The following is a 5,500-nucleotide window of genomic DNA, read 5'->3' as shown; positions in this document are numbered from 1 at the left end:
GATGGAAAAAAAAAAGAAGAAAAAAAAGAAAAGAAATAACCTCACCCGTGTATCGTGCGTTGGGCGCTCGCTATAGAACCCCAGATGGTAAAAATTAATTTGGAGTCTCCCCACTACGGCGTGCCTCATAATCGTATCGGGGTTTCGGAACGCATATAGAGTCCCAGAATTTAATTTCTTTAAACACCGGATGCCTAACTACGCCGTTAGCTGCGTGTTAGGATGCTTGTGGTTGTTCTGGAAGTCTTCAGGGGGGAAGAGCCAGATTTATTTTGAAATGGACTCGTGGGAGGCGGCACGAAGAGGTAGCCGGCGTAGTCACGGTTTATTTAGGCCGGCCAGCCACGGTACCGTGGCATCTCGGGAGAAGCCGGCAGCGCGGCCGCTGAAGTCGAGCGTGCCGTGGCTTGTTCCGTTCTCCGGCCACATGCACGTGAGCCGTCTTTCCTCTTCCCCGGGTCTGGAGGCGATAGTCGCGCCGCTACAGACTGAACTGAGTCGAACTAACTTCTGAAAACACAACGAGGAGGGGGGCAATATAGGCACAATTGCCCGAAAGAGGATTTTGCAGTGGCGTATACATAGCGTAAGTGTACGAGAGCAGCCAGCTGAACCATAGCAGAACATATTATGCACCACGTTGTGCGTGTATACGGTCATACGTGTCATAAAAAACTGTACGCGTACGATCACGACATGCGCATAGTTTATATATATATATATATATATATATATATATATATATATGCGTGGAAAGCGACAGGTGGTGGTTCAAATTCCTCGTGGGATGAACTTCGACGGAGTACGGAGTTGTAGTGCATGTTTGGTTTCACCCAGTTTGATAGCTTGTTCTTGCTTACCATGTTTATTTTGTGGGATTGCGTGAGATCCAGACGGGCGCAAGAAACGAGAAGCACTCGGTGTCATGTGTGCCTTCTGGTAAAGTGACAACCGACTGTCGCTTTGCCGATTGCTGTAAAAAAAAGTGTCTCTGTTCTACAGTATATTCGCCAAGGGGACGCTGCGTTTCGTCGTAGACACGTAGCCTGGGAGTACACTGTGTTGCCAAGATAGGCTGTGCTGCTTTGGCTAACCAACCGGCCCTGCCGCTTTAGGACGAAGGCCGCTGTCCCAAGATGAGCCGCCTCCGGTGAAGGAGCTCTTCTGTGAGGCGCAGTGCAGTTTTTTTAGTGTTCAAATTAATCTAAATTCTGGTGCTTTACGCGACGAAACCACGGTCCGACAATGAAGCATTCTGTAGCCGGCGACTCATGATTAATTTTGACTACCCGGAGTTCTTTAACATACACCCAATGCACGTCAGACGAGCTTTTCTTTTTGCGTGTAACATCCCCATTGAAATGTGGCCGCCCCACTGGGAGATCGAACCCGCGACTTCGAGCTCTGCAGCGCCACGCCGTAGTCACGGAGCGACCACAGCGCGTTGCGCATACGAAGTTGCGGCCTCAGTGGTGGCTCCCCTCGGGACGTAAGCGTTTAGAGATCTACTTTACCGCAGACAAAATAAATGTTCACTATATGCGTCGCTAAATACAAATGGTTTGAAATTCTACCGGCAAGTGCTGCCGCGGACACTGAAGCGAGTATCACGTGCAATTTGTCGACTCGGTCGCAAATGTGGTCGGTGTTAGTTGAAGGCTTCCCCTTCGCTCGCCTGTATGTCTTTGTTTTGATTCAATGCTCCCGATCGGGCGATACCGATGATAACGTGAGCGGAACGCTGCTCGCAAATGACGGAGCGCGAAAAGGCAGATAACTGGAACTGAACCGCTGTGGGAACCATCCCGGCCAATAAGCTGACAAATATTGTATAATACGTGTATATGCATTTTATCTACAGGATCCTGACAACGCGGTTAGCGGTGACGAAGAAGGAGAGTGCTTTACTTGAATACATACCCCCGTTTGCTAGAACGTCCCTCCAATCAACACTCCACCTCGACCCAACGATGATAAAGAAGATGGTGGTGCGGATCATAACGAAGATGGGATGATGATTTGTTGGGCTCCCCTTTGAAACAGGGTGGCGACAAACAGCCGCCTAGCCTGCTTGAGTCGATCAAGTACGCTATGTATGTTTTTCATTCTAACAATTTTGTATAAATCTCCTTAATCATTTTTCTCTTCCTCGAAACTTTATCTACCTTGTACCGGTGTACCTATAGCTGTGACGGATCCGGTCGTATCAATCTTTTCCTAGCTTCTTTTTCTAACAACACTCTAAACATGTCTTGCTTATCTCGACTGCTGACCGGTTGATGATCCCGTTCACTTTAAATTCAAGCACTTATGGGTGGTGTACACCACCTACGGGTCTCACTGTGTGAATCCCTTCCAACTCATATGTTAAGAAAGCGAATGGCAGCGCCGCCCCTCGCAGGAACTGTTCATTGCACTTCATTGACACGCCACGGCATTTCTTGACACTCATAGTGTCTTCTGTCGAGGGGTGGCCCTGTGCTCAAATCGGTGGAGTGGAGGAAGAACCGCGAGTCGAGGATGGTTTGAGAATTCGGATATATAGACACCTCGCACGCAAGTGTACAAAAATTTTGCCGACGTTAATGGAACGTTTGAGCGGGTGCGCTATGCTTAACACTGTCAAATTCTGCCACATTGGCCAATTCTGCAATCACGGCGTTTTTAGCCAATCAGAGAGGCCGTAACAGCCCTGCGAGCCCATCATGGCTTACATGATGGCGAATTCGACAATGTTCAGAACAACATCCCGGGTCATCGTTACGGAACACTATGACGTCGTGTATTAAAATTCATTTTCTTTTCTTCCGCCGGAGGGCAGGGACTAGGGGGGTAAGGGGGCATGTACAACGTCCCCGAATGCAACAGTCTGGGATGCTGCAACAAACATTGACAAGGATAAAATTGAGAAAGTGCAAAATCTTGGAGCCCGATATGTTTTAGATAACTACAGCAGACAGCTTAGCATGCCTGCTGCAAAGCAGACATTGGGATGGGAGCTGCTCCAAGAAAGAAGGTAAAAGTTACGACTTAAGTTCTTTCACAACATCAATAATTCTAGAACTGGCATAGTCCGGTACATTCTACAACCTCATTATGTTTCCAGCAGTTTGTACGATGCGCACAAGGTGCAAGAATGTAATAGCCGAACTGAACTGCTCAGAAATTCATTTTCCTCCCGAAAGATCCGTGACTGGAATCGCCTACCATCGGCTGTTGTGAATATTACTGATAATACCAGCTTCGCTGCGGTGCTTTGAATGCGTGCACTCACTTGTTTTGCATTGAAAACTGATACTGCCCTCTTACCTGTATGCCATATTCAAACATTTCTGGTATCCTGCTTTCATTTTCGTTATTATTTGTATGTAACCCCACCCCCTCACTGGTATGCCGCTTAGGCTCTGTGGGCAATATGAACAAAAAATAAATAAAAAGCTACAAAATGGCTGTTTGGAAATTTCACTGCCACGCCTCACGCTATCCAAAAAGGAAGGAAAGGAAATTAATGCTGATGTTCCGTGATCACGGGGACGGGACGTTTCTTTTTTCTTTTTTTCGTGCCTCGCAACATTCTCCCTTCGTCTAAGGGGGGATGCGCGTACATTTCGAGGGAACCGAAGGGCAGGTGAGGTGAAAAATCAGCTTAATCTTCGAGACCTAGATAAGTCTTTGCCTTCTCCTGTATATTACATGTTGCAAGGTAGTTTGTTTTGTTTACTCATCCGTTGTATGCTTTTTTTTTCATTATTATTGGCTGCACGTTTGTCGTTCTTCGCTGCGGCGTTGGAACACGTACATTTGTCGCCAGGAACTGGTGGCGGTTTCAAATGACTCGAGGACTTTTCGCAAATGAGGTGAAAGTTTCGCTGCTCTTCTGCCTCAGCGACTGCGACCGGATTCAGGCCGAAACATTGTATACGAAATGGTTTGCTGAAAAAAAAGAAGAAAGTGTCAATTTTGTCACAGATACCGCCTCTGTCGATATTTCTTTCTCCTTCTCTGCCATCCTTACGGAATCGCTCTGGAATGATGGTAGCATTACACGATTAGATTGATAACGCCGTGGTGTGCTTTGCATCATACGGGAAACTGTACTTTCAGGGCAGAAGTGCTTCGCCTCCTCTTGACAGTTTCTTAAGGACACTAATCTATTCATCGAATTGTGACGTCTAGCAAGTAATGCCAAACGTCATCATTTTTTTTTTTCGTGTAGCAGATGTTCTCGTTGGGTACAGGGTGAAATTGACGGAGTAGAGACACTTTTGATCTGTCACATTCTATTTTTTGGTACTTGTTAGCCGTTTATTTCTGTGGCGTGTTTATATCCCTGCACTTTATATGGATAGGCAACTGGCGGCGTACGCCTTTGCAGGGCTCAGTACGCCCGTTGATGGCGCCATCCTCCTGATCACACCAGGCACGTTATGCTGTTTACGTAAATTCAAGTTCAGGGTCCTTAATGAAGGGACTGCGCGAGGCCTTAGCGCGTTTCCCCCAGTAACCAGCGTGAAACCCTTTCTCGACTTCACTGCGACACACTACGTTAAGTAGGAAGAATTAGTACTGTTCCTTCGTAAAGGAACTCTGGGGGCCGGGTTTCGTAACGATTCTTTCTGATGTGCATCTGTTCTTGCGTTTCAGCATGGGCTCGCACGAAGCCGCAGCCCTGCTAGCCCTAGAATCGGCCACTCTGCTCGATGGATGAAGCTGAAAGAATACAACTGATTATTATTATTATTATTATTATTATTATTATTATTATTATTATTATTATTAAGAGGACGAGGAGGAGATAATGTAATAGAAATGATTAGAAATTAAGAAACCCTAAAAAATACGAGTTTCGTTTATGTTTTTTTCGACGGAAGGATGATTCTTAACGCCATCACTGATGCGTCTGGTTCTGATCGGATCTAAGGTGCACGCGTAGCAGTACGCGGCACGACTACGACGTGGCGTTGTGTTGATCCGTATGTTCATGGGATTTGTGCCCTGTGGCACATGAAAACGGTGTGTGGCAGCGACTGCGTGACTTATTTTGATGCGCGCGTTACAGTGTGGAGAATCTTTAATTAGCGCGACAATTAAGTAACAAAAAAACTATGAAAAGAAAACAGAAATTGTTTTGCACTCTTTACGAGTCCTATTTTAATACGTTCCGTTTTGCTCACTTCCCGCTCGTCAAACTCAAAAGCTCGCGGGTCGCGCAACAAGTTGCGTTCTTTGAATTCCACAGGTCGATATCCCGGAAACAATGCACGCGCTTTCTGGTCTTTTTTTTTTCTTCTTCCTCCGCTTGCACGAAACAGCTGTTGCGTAAACCTTGATATACACACGATCTTTCTTTCGACAAAGGAAGAAAAAGAAGGAAAGGAAAGAAAACCCCCGTTATTTGTGCATCACCCCGCAGGGCAGGGCCCCCCCCGCTTGTAATTACACACTTTGTTAAGTACGGTCTCAAAAGCGGAAAGGAACGGGGTATGGGGAGAGGAGACAC

This window comes from Dermacentor andersoni, chromosome 4, assembly GCF_023375885.2.
Source record: "Dermacentor andersoni chromosome 4, qqDerAnde1_hic_scaffold, whole genome shotgun sequence".
NCBI lineage: Eukaryota > Metazoa > Arthropoda > Arachnida > Ixodida > Ixodidae > Dermacentor > Dermacentor andersoni.
Note: the sequence above shows the minus strand (reverse complement) of the source record.